This window comes from Dendrobates tinctorius, unplaced genomic scaffold (genome assembly GCF_039654945.1).
Source record: "Dendrobates tinctorius isolate UK_male_01 unplaced genomic scaffold, ASM3965494v1 ptg000304l, whole genome shotgun sequence".
NCBI lineage: Eukaryota > Metazoa > Chordata > Amphibia > Anura > Dendrobatidae > Dendrobates > Dendrobates tinctorius.
In genome coordinates, this window is record NW_027361971.1 from 6,921,111 (window position 1) to 6,940,780 (window position 19,670).

Genomic DNA, 19,670 nt, shown 5'->3' on the forward strand with positions numbered 1-19,670 from the left:
AGTAAGTATTTCCCTGCTGTGTGATGACGCATTGACTCTAGTTCCTGAAGATACTGTTGTGTTTCGTGATAGATATATTCTATCAGGGAACATAACAGTGTCCTCAGGATCAACAGTGACTGCTTTGTGTTTTTTTACTGCTGTATTGATCAGGCCTTGAATCTTCTTCATGAGGATACTGTTGTGTTTCTTGATAGATATATTCTATCAGGGAACAAAACAGTGACCTCAGGATCAACAGTGACAGCATTGTGTATTGTAATGCTTTATTGATCATGCTTTAACTCTTGCTGATGATGATACTGGTGTGTTTCTTGCTAGATATATTTTTGCAGTAAACACACCAGTGTCCTCAGGATCATCAGTGACTGCACTGTGTATTGTAATGCTGTATTGATCATGCTTTAACTGTTGCTGCTGATGATACTGGGGTGTTTCTTGCAAGATATATTCTTGCAGTAAACACACCAGTGTCCTCAGGATCAACAGTGAATGCATTGTGTATTGTAATGCTGTATTGATCATGCTTTAACTCTTGCTGCTGATGATACTGGTGTGTTTCTTGCAAGATATAGTCTTGCAGGAAACACATCAGTGACCTCAGGATCAACAGTGATTGCATTGTGTATTGAATTCTTTTGTGATGCCACATTGAATGTTTGCCAAGTTCACTCAGGTGTGTTAGATGATACAGATGTTGCCATCAGTGCATTGTATAACGTTTTTTCTTTGTTTTTTGACCAGTGAACAAAGTCCACCACACATTGGCGCTCGATGAAGGACCGCTTCAACACTGATGTACGTGCAGAGGGACAGGTTCGCAGTGGTTCAGCGGCAAGGACTAGAACAAAGTATCGCTATCATCTCGAGTTGGCATTCCTAAGACCGGTCCTTGTCACCAGAGCGTAAGTATTATATATATTTATATATATATATATATATATATATATTTTTTTTTTTTAATAACATGTGCTTTTCTATTCCACAGCTGAGGCTTCTTGTAAATGCATGATAGTAATGTTTTACTTTTCTTTCCAGAGCACCTGGAGCAGCACCCTGCAACCTGTTCCTGGAGCGGTCCTTCATCGATCGACCTCGGATCTGTCCCAGCCATCCGACAGCAAGGAAGCAACTTGCAGGTCAGCGACACAGACAGATGGTGACCAGGAAGCTGGTCAATCAGGTGTTCCCTTGTCCCAGGTCTCTGCCACTGGTTATGTGGGCACAACCCGCCAGGGGCAGACGGCCTCGGACAGGCCTGTCTTGCCCGAGTTCATGCACTTGAGCGAGGTCTTTCATGCCAGCCTCAAGTCGCTGTCAGACAGAGTGGAAAGCAGTTTTTCACTCATGGAACGCGGTTTTACCCACATGGAACACCGCTTCCACTCTCTCGACCAGCACTTTGACCAGCTGGAGGCCGACCTCAACAGACCAGCGCACCATTTCTTTAGTAAAATTGAACGCGGCATGGCGGAACACCTTAGTCCTGAGCAACAGCTGAATGTGTTACAGGCCTGCAACACTGCTTACTTACAGGCTATGCAGCAGAATCAGTACGTGCAGCAGTCAGTGGTGTCATTCCCACTTGTGCCACCACTGACTCGCTTCACCACAGTACCGACTTCTGCTGTATACCACTGCACGGCCACCTGCATTCCTAGCCAAGCCGGACACCATTACACCACACCAATGCCAAGTGCTGCTGGACACTCCACCCCCGCCACCACCATGGAAAGCGCTGCTCCTGCCTGGAGCACCTCTACCGCCACCGCCACCACTCCTCATCATAGGAGCACCGCCACCACTTCGCCCCCTAGGAGCACCGCCACCACTCCTCATCATAGGAGCACTGCCACCACTTCACCTCCTAGGAGCACCGCCACTACTCCTCATCATAGAAGCACCACCAACACTTCACCTCCTAGGAGCACCGCCACTACTCCTCATCATAGGAGCACCACCACCACTTCGCCTCCTAGGAGCACCGCCACTACTTCTACTAGGAGCACCGCCACCACTTCTCCTCGTAGGAGCACCGCCACCACTTCTCCCACACGAAGCACCGACAAGCCTTCTCCTTCTAGGAGCACCGACATCACATATTCTCCTTCAAGGAGCACCGCCACCGCCGAGCAGCAGAGGGGTGACCCACATTCCTTCTTTTTCTCTTCACGGTCACAGTCCACCATCTCCAGGTGGGGAAGCAATGTAAGGCGGTCACACGGTGGTAGTCGGTACAGGCAGGTGACTCCGGCCCCAAAGAAGCAGAAGAAACAAAAGACTTTGTTTGTCACTCCCCCCTCTCCTTCGAATGTTTCTCAACCTGCCTCCATTTCCATTCCTGAGCTCCCTTCCACCACTACTTTAGTCGCCCCTTCACCTAGAACCCCTTCCTCAACTTCCAGCCGTTCCTCTTCTCTCCACACCCCCAAAGTATCCCACTCTTCCCCAAATGTCCTTCAAAATGAAATGTATTTATTTTTTTTTTTTTACAAAATAAATGTGTGATTCTGCTTTCAAAAAAACGGTTTGATTAATGTATCTTTCGCTGCCTACACACACTGCGCCATACACTTTGCGTTTTTGCCACCACATAGCTCCATTACTGATACATGTTTCTTGCGTCAGTCTTGGAGATATGTGTAGTCAAAAACACAAATCGATTACTTGTATTTTCCCCAACAGTCTCTTCAGTCAGCTAATATATAGGCTGCGTGCACACGCTGCTGATTCATCTGCAGATTTTTCCTTGCGGATCCGCAGGTAAAACCACAGGTAAAGTGACCTGCAGTTTTCCTGTGGATTGGCCAGCGGTTTTCCCCTGTGGTTTGACACCTGGACAATGGAACAGGTGTCAAACCCAAGCGGAAACCGCAGAATGAATTGACATGCTGCGGATTTCAAACCGCAGCTTGTCTGCATGGAAAAAACCGCAGCATGTGCACTGCTGTTTTGAAAACACATAGGATAATATTATACTGTACACTGTCTGTAGGCAAATCCACTGCGGATCCGCAGCAGAATCTGCAGTGTGTGCACATACCCTTACACAGACTGAATAGAGGATGGTGTTGAGTGCAAGGCGTATCTATTGTTACCTTGCCAGGTATCATAGAAAGTTAATTAACTATGGTGTGGTTTTTTTACCATCATCATTAAACTTTTTGGGATACAGGGCAAGGTGATTCTAAATATACCTTGTAATTAACCACATCCTCTATTCAGTGTGTGTTGATAAACTGAGGAGATGATGAGGAGGTCCCTTCCAACTCTACGATTCTATGATTCTATGGGGAACATACATGCCATATATACAATACCCTGGCCTTGTATCATAACTATCACACCAGGGCAGATGAATACACATGAGTTTTAGCCTCCAGCGTCACTTCAGTCTGCATATATTTCTATCAGACTATAGCGATGCTGCAGTTTACCTCTTATGTGTATTATCCTGCCCATGTGTGATAACCTTCTGAAGTCAGGATGCATTACTTTTGGCATCCTCACTTCAGCATGACACCAGGCCTGTGTATTGTAGAAGTTGCATAAACTTTATTATGTCTACAGTCTGCTTCAAACTGAAGCCACAGTGATGATACTACAAATAATATTTATAGTCTCCAATCTGTCTTGAATGCTGCAGCCAGGATCATATTCCTCGCCAATTGTTACATCGATGCCTCTACCTTGTGCCAAGTCCTTACACTGGCTACCCATCCACTCCAGAATCCAGTACAAACTTATTGCCCTCACCCACAAAGCTCTCCATGGCTCAGCACCACCCTACATCTCCCTTGTTTCAGTCTACCACCCTACCCGTGCCCTCCGTTCTGCTGATGACCTGAGGTAAGCATCCTCGATAATCAGAACCTCCCACTCCCGTCTCCAAGACTATACACGTGCTGCGCCAATTCTTTGGAATGCACTTCCCAGGTCAATACGAGTAGTCCCCAATCCCTACAATTTTAAGCGTGCCCTGAAACCTAATTTATTCAGACTGGCCTACCGCCTCAACACATTAACCTAACTATCCCTGTGTGGCACAGTCAAAAGTTTTACCATAACCAGGTTCCCCATATCATGCTCCCACATGCTTTATGCATCTATTAGCCCTCTGTGTCCTTACTGTTACACACTTAACATTATGGCTGGTCCAAACAATCTGGGCAATTGTTACCACCCACCTTTTGTGTCTCCCCTTTTTCCCTCATAGTTTGTAAGCTTGCGAGCAGGGCCCTCATTCCTCTTGGTATCTGTTATGATCTATGTGATTATTGTTATGCTGTAATGTCTATCGTCTGTACAAGTCCCCTCTGAAATGTAAAGTGCTGCGGAATATGTCGGCGCTATAGAAATAAACTTTATTATTATTATTATTATTATTATTATAGTCACAGCGTAAGGTGTCATAAATAGTGAGGGATGCTACTGCATTCCCAAATCACTATTTTTAACATCAGGCCAGGTGACACAAAAATTAGTTGTATTATCTCCACTGTTGCAGCAAATTGAACTCAGAGTGTAGAGATGATAAAGATCATACAACTTGTGTGTATGTATAGTCACCTGGTCAGGAGTACTAGTAAATTCATGTTGCACAAAACACAGCATCATGATTTCACTGGTACACCTGGCCAGTTGGTTATTGTATTGAAGTGTAAAAAGACAGAGTGCACTCGGTACAGGTATCAACATAGGTTTTTTATTAACATACACACAAAATAAATTTTTTTTTACACCATTTGCTCTTGCCATTCCACTCGTCCCACATCTGGGTTGAAGTAGGCCGCAAATTGGTCCCTCATTTGGCCGACTTCAACAGATGACCTGAGAGGGTGCTGAGTAAATTCAGGCAATGGGTTAGGAGATGCATCATTGAGTTCAAAGTTCGGGTGCTCTCTAACCATAACAAAATTATGTAGAACCACACACGCCTTCACCACCTCATCCACTGTTTCCAGTTTCACATTAATGGCTGTGCCGAGAATGCGCCATCTGGAGACAAGTATACCAAAGGCACACTCAACAGTTCTTCTGGCCCTGGTCAGCCTGTAATTAAAAATTCTTTTGGTGTGGTCCAAGTCACGGCTGGAGTAGGGTTTGAGCAGGTTTTGGCACATCTGGAATGCCTCATCTCCAACCATTACAAAGGGCTGTGGCGGACCTTCAGTGTTGGGAAGAGGCCGTGGCATGGGGAAATTGAACTGGTTGCCATACAACCTTTGGCCCATGTCTGAGTTCTTAAAAGCCTGCGAGTCATTCCCACGGCCAAATGCACCAATGTCAACTGCAACAAACATACTGTCTGCATCCGAAATGGCCATGAGTACTGTAGAAAAGTACTTTTTATAGTTATAGTACTCAGAGCCTGTTCTTTTTGGTTTTATAATACGGATGTGTTTCCCATCAACGGCACCCAAACAGTTTGAGAAATTGCAGACTGTCCAGAATCTTTCAGCAATTTTAATCCACTTTTCCACGGTGGGCAGGGGCATAAATTCAGGACAGAGAACGTCCCACAAAGCCCGGCAGGTGTTATGAATGAGTCACCGTAGGAGGCAAAAGCAGAAATAGAAGCTAAGTCCAGAAAACCAGAGAAGTTGGCAACTATCAGATTGCAGACCCCTGAACCTATCAACACAACTAGCAGTAGCCGTGGGGGGTTCCTACGATGCCCTAGACCCCTCGATCACAGCCAGAGAAATACATAGGCCTAAAGAAAGAAAGGGGAAATCTAAACTGCCCCAGAGCAGACCCCAAAGCAATAGGCAGCCCCCAACATATAATGACGGTGAAGCAAGATGAAAATACTAACACAGACAGAAAGATAGACTGAGCAAAGACGGGGCCCCAAAACTACCTAGATAGGAAAGGACAGGAAGGCTGCTGTCTGCAATCTGCCAAAACCCTATCAAAGACATAAGCCAACCAGCTGATATGAAAAAGGCCCTGAAGCAGCTAGGCTTCAAAAACTGAATCAGCACTCAGGTATTTTCAGAAGACAGAGCTAAATGAATTCAGCACACCCCAGCAGGGAATGGCAGAAATCCAGAAAAACAAAGCAAAAACAAAGTCAAAGCACAAAAGCAAAAGGCCGAGCAGCAAACTTAGCTTTGGAGGAGCAGGAATTCAGACTGGTCTCCAAGGATCCCACAGAGAAATCACCCGCAGGGCAGAAGGGCGTCGGCAGCATTATATCCAGTCCGTAACTCCACTCAGCCAGTCACAATCATCAGCCTCAGGTGTTTGACAATCAGGCTCACTACCTTTCTTTACCAGAAGAGGGAGTTCCTCGGGCCTCAGTAATGAAGGGGAAAATGAACTAACAACAGGCTGGTGTACGCAACTATTCTAGACAAGGTTGATATTCCAATCCAGTACTGGAAGTTTAGTGAAGAGAGGCTCTCTCCAATAGCCAGGAATCAGGGAAACCGAGAAACAACAAAAATTAATATTTGTGTATATGGATTTTTACAACACCAAAAAATAAAATTTAAAGCAAGAAAAAAAATGGCATACAAATAAATATGCAGCCATTTCTTTACTACATAGCATGAAAATAATACTGCATACTTTGGTTAACTACATGGCAGAACAATAATTCTGCCAGCTTTGGAATCATACATGTGAGAACAAAGGAAATTATGCAGGCATTGGTTTTGCAATACTACGTACCGTAATGTGACCAGGAGCCGTTCTTCAGGAGTAGTCCATGAGCCAAGAGCCAATTTTGACGATATCGGTACCACCCGGAGTGACTAATTCTCTTTGGTGTTTTTAGGTACATGCATGTCTGTAGTTTATGTTTTGATATGATAGCCTTTGCACATCAGTAGCTTAACCCCTTCAGGCCTATTTGTACCCAAATGCCTAGGCCATTTTTTGTAAATCTGACCTGTCACTTCATGCGGTAATAACTTTGGGACGCTATCACCTACCCATGCCATTCTGAGAATGTTTTCTCTTGACATATTGTACTTCATGGTAGTGCTAATTGTGAGTCAATAGATTTTACCTTTCTGCATAAAAAATTACAAAATACACGAAAATTTGGGAAAAATTCGCTATTTTTGAACTTTGATATTCTCTACTTTTTACAAAAATGCTGATACCCCCCATAACAGTTATTAGTTTACATTCTCCACATGTCTACTTCACATTGGCATCATTTTGGAAATGAAATTTTATATTTTTCGGATGTGATAAGGCTCATAGTTTTATACGCAATTTTTAAAGTTTACGACTAAATTTCCAAAACCCATTTTTCCAAGGACCAAGTCAGTTCGGAGGTCACTTTATGGGTCTTGTATAACAGAACCCACCGATACATTACCCCATTTTGCAAACTACACCCCTCAAGGTGTCCAAAACGGGTTTTCAAAACTTTGTTAACCCCTTAGGTGTTGCACAGGAATTCAAGCAAAATGACAGTGAAATATCAAAATTTCTATTTTTTGGCAGATATTCCATTGTAATCCAATTTTACCTGCAACCCAGCAAGGGTTAACAGCAACCCAAACCCAAAATTGGTTACCCCAATTCTGCAGTTTATAGAAACACCCCACATGTACACGTAAACTAAATTATGGGCGCGCAAGAGGGCTCAGCACAGAAGGAGAGCTAGGCGGTTTTTGGGATAATAGATTACACTGGAAGAAATCCAGTGGGCCATGTCGTATTGGAGAGACCCTGAGGTACCCCCAGAGTGGAAACCCCCAAAAGTTTACCGCATTTTGGAAACTACACCCCTTAAGGAATGTTTTAGGGGGTAGAGTAACCACTTTGACCCAACAAGCGCTTCATTGGATTTTCATGCACTTGGTTGAGGAAATTGAAAAGTACGTTTTTTAACGAAAAATGTCGCTTTTGGCCCACATTTTCCATTTTAAAAAGGGGGACCAGGAAAAAGTACACCCCACTTTTTATTCCCCATTGTCTCCCGAACACGGCAATACCACAAGTGTTGTCTAAAACCACAGTATTGGCGCACGGCAGGCTTCGTAAGCGAAGCTGCGGCAAAATTCATTGTAAGAAATCTATGGGGCCATGTCACATTTGGAGACACCCTGAGGTCCCGCACAGTGGAAACCCCAAAAAAGTGACCCCATTTTTGAAACTACACCCCCTAAGGAATGTTTTAAGAGGTACAGTAACCACTTTGCACCGGGAACCGGCTCCCGACCCGCGGCGATCGCCCGGCATATGATCCGGGTACGATTCGCCGTACCGCTACGGCGGCCGGCGCGAAGGGGTTAATGGTATTTTTCACCTTTTGAATAGATCCTACCTATATTTCCAAAAAATAATGATTAAAGGTCGATTTAGGGGAAATGCCAAAATGTCAATACAATGCATGTAGTATTTGTATCAAAATTTATTCCAAGTTATGTAAATACACACTGAACATGTCATGGGCTTGTCCATACTAATGTGTGTGTGTGTGTGTAGGTGTGTGTGTGTGTGTGTATATATATATATATATATATATATATATATATATTGTGTGTGTATGTATAATTATATAACGTTACTCCATAATATCTTCAACATCAGACTCTGAATCTGACTGTTATTCTACTGGCTCGTCTTCAATACCCTTGTTCTGGCATGTCTGTAACCTGCACATGTCCGTGCACTTCAGGCCATTGCTGAGGCAAGTACACTGAGGAAGTTCGCATGACCGCACACACTTGCAGGACAGTAGCTGGATAATAGCTTCTGGTGCTGGTGCCCCTCGCATCCACTTGACAACAAGCTTTCCTTCATTATCTATCATCCAACCGCAGTCTGTTGGGTTTGCAACAAATGGCTGGCTCTGCAGACTTCTCCTCCAGATCGCAGCCTGGTAGTTTGCACGCAGTGCATGCATGAAAAGGCAGTCTTGGCAAGGAGGGAGTTGACTTGACTCTACCACTCCACGTCTGGCACAGAACAGCTGATACCGGAGCCTGTTTACCTCAGTTGTTTGGGTAGTTGGCAGGTACATGTGGCAGGTGATTTCCTGTAACTTCTCAAAGAGTTCGGGAGACACTTCCCATGAACGACCAACTTCCTGAAAGGCATCCTGGTATGTCTTGTTCATCTTCAACTGCTTGAGTGTCGTCATCTTCCCACGGCCAGTGAATGCACTGACTGTCACAGCCTGTAAATGCATGCATACCAATCAATGAATCACACACACTGCCTCCCAATGTTCTGCTCAGAGTGGTGATATCCAGGAATCTTGTCCGGTTCTGTGTACTGCATTTCTGGAACAGGTGGGATGGGATTTTGTGGCACATGCCCAGACACAGGACCATGACATCAGTATCCTCTGAAGTGATGATGACAGACTTGTAACCAGATTCTGCTGCATGAAGAGCATGGAGAAAGAGGCGTGTGTCTGCTTCTTCTTGACTTGACTTAAGGTCAGCAGCCTCTTCCCACTGTTCTTTGGTGATCTTAAAGCAGAGCTGCTCACATGTGACATACATCTCCTTCTCCTCAAGCTTCTCCCTGTGGTGTTTCGCCTTCCATTCTTCTACAAGAAACTTTATGAGACTTGCCTTGTTGGAGGAATTACTTAGTAGCTTTCTCCACTGCTGGATGTTGTGCCCATGTTGAATGTTCTTGAAATGGATCCCTGTGCCTTCATATCTGTTGACTCTTTCTGTATCTTTGATGGATGTCTCCTTGTAGACGTCAAAGACAATATCAATGCGCTTGCTCTTAGCAACCTCATGGATAGCGCGACTCATTGCTGTGCCTGCTAGCTGGGCAAATGTTGCATCGTTTCCCTTCAGTTTCTGAACCAGGCTCATCCCATCAATGGTGGTTGCAGAGGGCTCAAGGATCACCTCTGCAGGAGGAGCATTCCTCTCCAACTCCCTTGCTAGGGCAGCCTTGTTGGTCTTGCGGATAGACCCATCACCGTTGGCAAGTGCCCATGGCAATGGCCCCAGGGGATGAGTCAAGACATCACTCATTTGTAGCTTTCTGTTCTCAGCTACAAGTATCATCTGGCCAAATAGGTTCCTGTCAGCCTTCAAAATTACCTCCTTGCCAAGGCCTTGTCTGTGTGTCTTCATTCTGATGTTAGAGAACGTTTTAAGATTGTTCTTCGTCATCTTGTCATGAAACAGTGTAGTTGGCGTATCGGTACCCAAACGCTCATCCTTGAATGTGTGATATGCATCCTCTCCTATACTGTATGCCCCTAGAAGGTCTTTGGCTACATCTGGTGGTGCTGCAGTCGCTGTTGATAAACTGATAACTTCACCATTATGCTCTTTGTTGAAGGGGTTCAACCAACCAGTCTCCAGCAGTTCAACAAAAGATCGGACATCGGATTCATCTCTTCTAATCCTGGACACCTGTAGGTCTGAATGACTGAAGTCAGTATATTGTTGGCCTACTAGGGCCCTCAGCTGCCTCAAGTACATGCTGCGGTACTCCGATGTCAGGTAGAATCTGGCAACAGCTCCAACTTTGAGGCTGAAGCCTTTTGTGCCCCCTGGTGTCTGGGTGTCTTTGTTGATTGTTTCTTCGATGGTCTGGTCCACAGGAATCCGTCCAAAAGGATTCTTGCTACCGATCTGGACCGAAAAGCCACCTTTCATGAAGTATTCATGGACCTCTGGGTGGTCTATGGGCAGCCGAGACATCGTAGCATAGTAATAGGTTAGGTATCGGGCATAGTTGACCTTGTCATAGGCAAAACACCACGGTATCGTCTGTCGGATTGCTCCTAGGTGAAGCATCCAGTTGCCTTCTCTTGAAGCTCGAACCAGGGCCAGCATGGTCTCGACCATGTCCAAGTATGACATCCAGAATGCTGAGAGTTGTTCATTTCTGAAGGTCTCAAGATAAACTTGAAAGAGCTTCAGGGTAAGTGTGCAAGATTCATTATCCAAGAACTTTTCGAAGGATCCCTGCGACACACTGATGCGAAAGTTTGTGATGTTCTTCAGTGTTTCATCCAGATGGTGAAGGTCCCTTGCATGGTTTTCTTCTAGCCATGGAAGGAAGTTTTTCCATGCAAGCCTCATAAGTGCTTCATAGACCAGCTTGTGTAGTCTCACTGCTCTGTTGTACCTCCGGCCGTCCATCACTCCACTTTTGTCACAGAGCATGCAACATTGGACTGAACAGCGATGCCATTGACTCTATGAGATGTACCTGCTCCACTTAGTGTCTCCTCAAGTCTGTCAATGTTATCCCAGGCCAAGGTTGTGAACACACCAGGGTAGATATTTACTGGCATTGGGATGTCATCCGTTGAACATTCCAACTTCTGGATACAAAGGGCTGTATAGATCTCCTCAGCCGTTGAATATGACACACAGTGGCCAAGACGATTCAGAGTTCGAACCAGTTCTGTATTGCCGGTCAAAGACTTAATTGCAAAGGACAGCAGTACGTGCTTGGGTGGCTTTGTCTTTCCATTGGTAACAGCAAAAACCAAGTCACTGCCGAAGGATGTGGCAAGACATTGAGCTCTTTCAGAGGGAGTTTGGCACTCACAATCTCCTGTAAGCAGGGTTTGCAGGAATTGAGTGACTAATGCAGGAACGACATTCTGATCTGTATCGGGAGGCCATGGCTGACTCACATGTTGCTTCTTGATCTCATTCCTCAGCTGCATTGCTGCTTTGGTTACGACATCTTCAGAGTTAGCGGCTCTTGCTTCTTGCAGATCTTTTGTCATGCTGTGTGCTTGCCGGGCAAGGTCGTCCATTGATAGGCTATATGGATAGACTAGAAGCTTACCTTTCTCATCGGAGAGAAAGCGGAGTGATTCACCAAACTCTGTTTCAAGTTTTCGGCGAACATGTTTCTTTGTCGATGGTTTCAGTTTGATGATACCATGGGACATCATGCATCTCTGAAGCCTAGATGTGAGGTTTATCATAGGCAATACTTCTGGGTTTGGGAACAATTCAGTCCTTATATACCAGAAGAGTTTCTCAAGGGCTTCTCTCTCTGCCTCTCCGTAGCGTACTTCCTTGCTTTCTTCCTGATTTTCTGCTGCACCAGACCTACAGGCCACTTGGGAATCATCTTTTGTGAATAGTTTGTAGCACGACTTGTGGTAGTGCCCCTCTGAAGCAACAAGGTCTCTGCTAAGTAAACCAAGGATTCTCTGTGTGCCTTTCCTTATCGCTGCTCTGCGGATCGTCTCATCTGCTCGTAGCTCAACACACTGGACGATTGTCTCTCTTGTTTTTTCTCCTTTGAGATACTTGCTTGACTTCTCGCAGAACATACATACTTTGGCATACACCCTGCTATCACTGGGGGTACCCCTCGGTAGCCTCCTCCTGGGGATTTGGCTTGCTGTTTCGACATTGACACCCTTGGCAAGGATAGAATCCAGTGACTTCTTCATTGTAAAGAGACTACGACATTTACGGTGATATTGTATGTGTGGTATTTCTCGTTCTTCAAGGCCCTTAGCTGCTTCCAGGACGGATTCATGCTGTCTGATCTCTGCAGCCCTAAGCAATGTTTTCCAGGAGTTCATATCCTGTAGGGACGCCAGATCATCACTGTCATCATTAGAGCAGTGTATGATACAGTCGATCCGTGATTTCTTCCTCGCTGGTACTTCCATCATGCCATTAGATATGTCAGTAAACACCTGCAAACACAAAGAAAAACATTAAAACCCTTGGCACCGAGTGCCGTACGAGTACTGCTCTCTCGTCCTGGACCAAAGGACAAGAGCAGTACTAGTACGGCACAACCCCTTTAGCGTCCCCGCCGCTAATCGCGCGGGAATCGGGGGTAGATGGCCGCACCTACCGGCAGCAGGGCTTGTCCCCTCGCCGTGTGTGGCCATCGCGCCGACCCCCTGCAGCTAGAATCACTGTGATTCGCTGGGCTATATAGCCCACCGAATCGCAGCATGCCTTGTAAAACATGGCATGATTCGCTGCAGGGGTTCGTGCCTGTGGAGCGATTGGTGCATTTACCAGTCACTCCACAGGCCAGGGGGAGGATGTCAGTGTCTGATCTCCTCCCCCTGTGCTGCGATTGGCTAGAACATTGTTTTAGCCATAGCAGCGATGTAGCAGGGCCGACACAGTGTCGCCTCTGCCTGTATGAGATCCTGTCAGCACAGGGTCTCATACAGGGACGATCGCTGCACTGTGCAGGCTGGCCGGACCTGCCTGCACTCGCTGGAACTTGTGGTACCGCAAGTCCCAGCAAGTCTGGGCAGGCAGGCAAAAAGTGTAAAAGAAAGTTAAAAAAAGCAAAAACACTACACTACACATCCCCCCCTCCCCCTCCCATATGCGCCAATACTGTGGTTTTAGACAACACTTGTGGTATTGCCGTGTTCGGGAGACAATGGGGAATAAAAAGTGGGGTGTACTTTTTCCTGGTCCCCCTTTTCAAAATGAAAAATGTGGGCCTAAAGCGACATTTTTCGGTAAAAAACGTACTTTTCAATTTCCTCAACCAAGTGCATGAAACTCCAATGGAGCGCTTGTTGGGTCAAAGTGGTTACTCTACCCCCTAAAACATTCCTTAGGGGGTGTAGTTTCCAAAATGTGGTAACCTTTTGGGGGTTTCCACTCTGGGGGTACCTCAGGGTCTCTCCAATACGACATGGCCCACTGGATTTCTTCCAGTGTAATCTATTATCCCAAAAACCGCCTAGCTCTCCTTCTGTGCTGAGCCCTCTTGCGCGCCCATAATTTAGTTTACGTGTACATGTGGGGTGTTTCTATAAACTGCGGAATTGGGGTAACCAATTTTGGGTTTGGGTTTGCTGTTAACCCTTGCTGGGTTGCAGGTAAAATTGGATTACAATGGAATATCTGCCAAAAAATAGAAATTTTGATATTTCACTGTCATTTTGCTTGAATTCCTGTGCAACGCCTAAGGGGTTAACAAAGTTTTGAAAATCCGTTTTGGACACCTTGAGGGGTGTAGTTTGCAAAATGGGGTAATTATGGGTGGGTTCTGTTATACAAGACCAATAAAGTGACGTCCGAACTGACTTGGTCCTTGGAAAAAAGGGGTTTTGGAAATTTAGCCGTAAACTTTAAAAATTGCGTATAAAACTATGAGCCTTATCACATCCGAAAAATATAAAATTTCATTTCCAAAATGATGCCAATGTGAAGTAGACATGTGGAGAATGTAAACTAATAACTGTTATGGGGGGTATCAGCATTTTTGTAAAAAGTAGAGAATTTCAAAGTTCAAAAATAGCGAATTTTTCCCAAATTTTCGTGTATTTTGTAATTTTCTATGCAGAAAGGTAAAATCTATTGACTCACAATTAGCACTACCATGAAGTACAATATGTCACGAGAAAACAATCTCAGAATGGCGTGGGTAGGTGATAGCGTCCCAAAGTTATTACCGCATGAAGTGACAGGTCAGACTTACAAAAAATGGCCTAGGCATTTGGGTACACTGATGTGCAAGGGCTATCATATCGAAACATAAACTACAGACATGCATCTACCTAAAAACACCAAAGAGAATTAGTCACTCCGGGTAGTACCGATATCTGGCCCGGCTCATGGACTAGAGTGTGTAATCAGTAAATTTATCCAGGTTTGCCTGGAGCTTGCTGTAGAGGGTGTGGTACGCTCCACGGCTCTCCCGGAGTTCAATAATCGGTTGTATCCACACACGCCGCCGCTGCCGTCTTTGCTGTCTCTTTCTCTCCCTTTGTTGATGGCAAGCAACTGCATAAGCCTGAGCCATCCTGATGTCCAGATCCAAGTTGAGGTGAAAACTCTTCCAGCGCAGATCCATGTTGTCAAGAGAAAATGAAAGCAAATCTGAAGAATTCAGCTAGAAACAGGGTCTATATAAAGAATTCCCATAATTCAAGCCCACTGCTGTCCCATTGGTGGAATCTGTTGCAAGAATTTTTCAAGGATTTTCCTCCTGTGATTGTGACACCATGCGCATAAAAAATGCAAAGGCATGGAAAAACGCATGAAACCGCATACAAACGCAATGTTTTTGTCGTAATACGCATGATGATGCAACGAAAAATCACGGCGTTTACAAGCGTTTGCAAGCGTTTTTTGCATGCGTATCATGTGCGCTCGAAATGCTGCGCAAAAAGGCGCAAGTGTGAAACTAGCCTAAGAAGGTGGATCCGCTGAAGCTCCAATTGTGTGCTCTCAATGAGGGCAATAGTAAATTAAGCAAAATGAACATGGTCAAACGAACGCTGTCGGTCCAAGGGTAAAAATTAATAAGCTTTATTCCACTATGCGTTTCCACAGAGAACCCCGTTTTCATCATCTTCATCCTTTGACTGTGTTCATTTTGCTTCATACACATATTTTTGGGGCAATAAGAGTTTTTGCAGTATTGAGATTTTTGATGAAAATTTAGCAAAGCTAGAGTATTCCAGTTTAAAGATCCGCTCACATCTATTTTTTCAATGTTTGCAAGTTTCAGTTGCATTTTTGTTGTCAAAGCAATGAACATTCAAATAAAAATTTGAAATAAATATGATTTATTGCATACAGTTAGAAAAATATTGTTGATTATTGTTTTGGCATTGTAGGAAAAGAAGCCATAATTCAGTAGTTTTCTTTGACATAAACAGCCTATAATTCCCTATCAGACTGTCATTTTGTAACTGCTGTATGGAAATAGATTCATTTGTGAGAAAGAGGATTAGAATACTAGTGCCACTTATTGCAAAGTCAGTATTGACTATTTAATGTGCCTTGCCTCATGATTTAAAATAAGAAGCCAGTTCAGAAAACCCTATCTGCCAACATCTGTTTATGGGTATTTGCCTCTTATCAGTGCAAACCAGCAGAACTGGCTGGTTAGGTAAGAGTCATTAAACAGGTGGTCTAAGGGGTCAAGTTTCTCAGTGTGCAGACCACCAAATCAGCATAAAGAAACTTATATGTCACAAAATACTCAGCTGCAAATTTCAAAATTCAAATGATGTGGGTAAAAAACACCAAAACACATGTCTACAAATAAACGTTACATTTTAATTTTATATATAACTAGCTGAAGAGCCCGGGCATATTAACTAACTACGGTTAGTTATAACAAATTATAATGATTATATCTATATATATAAAGCTGAGTGTATAGCCCCGCCCACGTCGCATAGCCACATTCACTATAATATCGCACATCATCCCGTCAGCCAGAGCTACCAGACTACTACCCCTAATATCCCACATCATCCCGTCAGCCAGAGCTACCAGACTACTACCCCTAATATCCCACATCATCCCGTCAAAGCCACCGGACTACTACCCCTAATATCCCACATCATCCCATCAGCCAGAGCTACCGGACTACTACCCCTAATATCCCACATCATCCAGTCAGCCAGAGCCACTGGACTACTACCCCTAATATTCCACATCATCCTGTCAGCCAGAGCCACAGGACAACTACCACTAATATCCCATATCACCCCGTCAGAGCCACCAGACTACTACCCCTAATATCCCACATCATTCCATCAGAGATACCAGAATACTACCCCTAATATCCCACATCATCCCATCAGCCAGAGCCACCGGACTACTACCCCTAATATCCCACATCATCCCGTCAGCCAGAGCCACTGGACTTCTACCCCTAATATTCCACATCATCCTGTCAGCCAGAGCCACCGGACAACTACCACTAATATCCCATATCATCCCGTCAGAGCCACCAGACTACTACCCCTAATATCCCACATCATTCCATCAGAGATACCAGAATACTACCCCTAATATCCCACATCATCCCATCAGCCAGAGCCACCGGACTACTACCTCTAATATTCCACATCATCATGACAGCCAGAGCCACCGGACTACTACCTCTAATATCCCTCACCATCCCGTTAGCCTGGGGTCAGAGCCAGAGCGCTGAGTGGAATGGTCCTAACTTCCATACCGGGGATCCCTTTAAGAGAGACTGGGGTCAGAACCAAAGCGCTGAGTGGAATTGCCCTAACTTCCATACCAATGATCCCTTTAAGAGAGACTGGGGTCAGAATCAGAGCACTGAGGGATTTACCCTAACTTCTATACCAGGGATCCCTTTAAGAGGGGCCTAGGATCAGAACCAGAGTGCTTAGTGGAATTGACCTCACTTCCATACAGGGGATCCCTTTAAGAGACCCTGGGGTCAGAACCATAGCGCTGAGTGGAACAGTCCTAACTTCCACACTGGGGATCCCTTTAAGAGAGGCCTGGGATCAGAACCACAGCACTGAGGGATTTGCCGTAACTTCCATACCGGGGATCCATTTAAGAGAGGTCTGGCAACAGAACCAGAGTGCTGAGTGGATTTGCACTGACTTCCATGCCAATAATCCCTTTTATAGAAGCCTGGGGTGAAAATCAGAGCGCTGAGGGATTTACCCTAACTTCCGTACAGGAGATTCCTTTAAGAGAGCCTGGGGTCAGTACGAGAGCATTTGAAGGCAATTGCTCTGACTTCCATACCAGGGATCCCTTTTATGAGAGGACTGGTGTCAGTACCAAAGTGCAGATTGGATTTGCCCTAACTTCCATATCGGGGATCCCTTTAAGAAAGCCTGGGTTCAGAATCAGAGCGCTGAGGAATTTGCCCTAGCTTCCATACAGGAGATCCCTTTAAGAGAGCCTTGGGTCAGTACCAGAGCATTTGAAGGCCCTGACTTCCATACCGAGGATCCCTTTTAGAGAGGCATGGGGTCAGAACCAAAGCACTGGATGGATTTGCCCTGCCTTCCATACCGGAGATCCCTTTAAGAAAGGCTTGGGGTCAGTACCAAAACACTGAGTGGAATTGCCCTAACTTGCATACCAATGATCCACGGGAGGGGGTGATTCATTTCTGTCATGTGCTCTGTGCTCCTGTCTGGGGGGCAGACAATGGCTGGGAGCTTATGTTCCCAGGGATGCTAGATTTCTCCCACCATGTCAGTGTCTGCTGAGGTGTTGTCAAGTGGAAAATTTTGCTCATAGGAACCTATCACAGCTCAGCTTCTTTTAACCAGCTGTGGTGAAATGAGAGATGCTTAGTGATTGGTTGTTGATACACACACATACATACATTCATTTTTATATTTGGCGATTTTGTTTGCTGTAAATTTTTCAAATGATATTGCTAAAATATAAGTCAACTTTCATAAGTTCTGCATCTCTTGGCAATTTGTTGATTCCGTATGACATTCAGTGATGTCTCAAAAGTCAGATTATTTTTACCAAAACATTCCTGTGACATAGAGTGAGTCTCTGAACAAGTTTAATACAGTACAGTTCATGGTTACGTCCTTTGCGAATAACCTCTCACCTCTCACTTCAATTGCTTTTCTATCAATCATTGCTATATGTCAGGGTCTAAAGTAATTTGTCTTACCTGAAATAGTAGAGTAGTGTCAGAGAATGATGTGAAAAGTCAGCAAATGAAAAATGGCTTTCTGTCCATGAGGTTAGCTGTTATGTCTTCACCAAGAGCTAGGTCCCGCCAGAATAAAGATTTCCCCCTTCTTGCAAACTTCTAGTTGTATAGAGAATTGTGAAAGCATAGGGTGGTGACAGCAAATATTGATTTGATTTAAAGGCTTCTATTCCTCATTCCCTTTCAATTTTCTTAATTGATAAAAATTAAACCTCCACCTTCCCAAAACCTGTGTGTATATATATATATATACATATACAGTATATATATACATACAGTATATTTACAGTATACTGTATATATATATGTATATATATATGTATATACTACCTGAAGAGCCCGGCATTGCCTGGGCATAGTAACCAACTATGGTTAGTTGTAACAAATTATATTGATTATATTGCACATAAAAACATTTCACATCATATATTCAACACTACAGATTTGCAGCACAAATTAACTAAACGATTACCCAAGTATTGATAGTATTTTATTTTCAACTCATTCAAGAGTCTTTTGATAAACAACATTTTTGGTTTTTCCTTTCAGTGCAAAGAACAGATTTTTGGCAGTTCCAACTCTTGACCAGACCATGTAAAGTTGACCATGAGAAAAGCATGGAGATTGCAAATCGATCCCTACTACTTTCAAGGACTGTCCCTGAGCATTGTTAATGGACACTGCAAATAGCAGTTGAACTGGAAACTGGAGGCGTTTAAAATAAAAAAATAAATCAGATGGAATAAATGAAATTCTTGGAATGAAAATGTCCTCTCCTTTGGCACATCCTGTTTCTGAGCTGTGTATCTAACCCTATCCTGTGTGATAATGTCTGCTGAGCTGTGTACCTAATCCTCTCCTATGTGATACTTTCTGTTGAGCTGTGTATCTAATCCTATTGTGTGCTACTGACTGCTTAGCCGTGTATCTAATCCTATCCTGTGTGATACTGACTGCTGAGCAGTGTATCTAATAATATCCTGTGTGATACCGTCTGCTGAGCTGTGTATTTAGCCTTATCCTGTGTGATAATGTCTGCTGAGCTGTGTACCTAATCCTCTCCTGTATGATACTTTCTGTTGAGCTGTGTATCTAATCCTATTGTGTGCTACTGACTGCTTAGCCGTGTATCTAATCCTATCCTGTGTGATACTGACTGCTGAGCAGTGTATCTAATCCTATCCTGTGTGATACCGTCTGCTGAGCTGTGTATTTAACCTTATCCTGTGTGATACTGACTGCTGAGCCGTGTACCTAATCCTATCATGTGTTACTGACTGCTCAGCCATGTA

The 19,670-nt window shown here is 44.4% G+C and overlaps 1 long non-coding RNA gene across 1 annotated transcript in view; it reads left to right on the forward strand.

The window, feature by feature from the left end:
- The window catches only part of LOC141073519 (uncharacterized), a 189,990-nt gene extending 170,814 nt beyond the window's left edge, over window positions 1-19,176 (forward strand). Inside the window, exon 3 of the long non-coding RNA XR_012226977.1 lies at window positions 18,928-19,176. This is a non-coding gene — a long non-coding RNA (uncharacterized lncRNA). The remainder of the gene's footprint in view (window positions 1-18,927) is intronic.
- Window positions 19,177-19,670: the final 494 nt, after the last annotated feature.